The sequence below is a fragment of the Laccaria bicolor genome, genomic scaffold, assembly GCF_000143565.1.
Source record: "Laccaria bicolor S238N-H82 LACBIscaffold_397 genomic scaffold, whole genome shotgun sequence".
In the NCBI taxonomy this organism is placed as follows: domain Eukaryota; kingdom Fungi; phylum Basidiomycota; class Agaricomycetes; order Agaricales; family Hydnangiaceae; genus Laccaria; species Laccaria bicolor.
In genome coordinates, this window is record NW_001890248.1 from 4,036 (window position 1) to 5,195 (window position 1,160).

A 1,160-nucleotide genomic window follows, 5' to 3' on the forward strand; every position below is an offset into this window, starting at 1 on the left:
CGGCGCGGATCTCATCCCTAAACAACCCCAGCTCCCCCTCCCAACCCCAATTTGTGCCCTCCACCAGCGCCTCCCTTCCTCCAGCTTCGGAGAAAGTTCTTTCAGACCTTGAGAACCGTGCCCTCTTGAAGGCGTTTGCAAAGTCAAAATCCCCCTCATGTAAGCGATATCTCTTTTCCGCAGTTGTCCAAGAACAAGATCAGCCCGTTCGCGGCCATGCATAGACTGGTGGCTACCACTTTTATGATTAATCTATGACAACTGTCCAAGAGCCATTGTGTATAATGCCACAGGTTTTATGAAAGGCATCTCATTAGGATTGCCCATCTATTTCATTCAATTTATCACTGGAATCTTTCATAAGTTATAGACAAGGATAATGAGATATCATGGGGATATTTCATTAGGCTCTTTGGCCCTTTCATTATCATTTCTGAGACTTTTCATTAGGATATTTCATTAGGCTCCTGCGCTTTTTCATTACCATTTCTTAGAATTCTCATTAGGATATTTCATTAGGCTCCTGCGCTTTTTCATTATCATTTCTTAGAATTTTCATTAGGATATTTCATTAGGCTGCTTCGGTTTTTCATTACCATTTCGTAGAATTCTCATTAGGATATTTCATTAGGCTCCTGCGCTTTTTCATTATCATTTCTTAGAATTTTCATTAGGATATTTCATTAGGCTGCTTCGGTTTTTCATTACCATTTCTTAGAATTCTCATTAGGATATTTCATTAGGCTCCTGCGCTTTTTCATTATCATTTCTTAGAATTTTCATTAGGATATTTCATTAGGCTCCTGCGCTTTTTCATTACCATTTCTTAGAATTTTCATTAGGATATTTCATTAGGCTCCTGCGCTTTTTCATTATCATTTCTTAGAATTTTCATTAGGATATTTCATTAGGCTCCTGCGCTTTTTCATTACCATTTCATAGAATTTTCATTAGGATATTTCATTGGGCTCCTGCGCTTTTTCATTATCATTTCTTAGAATTTTCATTAGGATATTTCATTAGGCTCCTGCGCTTTTTCATTACCATTTCATAGAATTTTCATTAGGATATTTCATTAGGCTCCTACGCTTTTTCATTACGATTTTTTATATTTCTCATTAGGATATTTCATTAGGCTCCTTGGCACTTTCATTAGATTT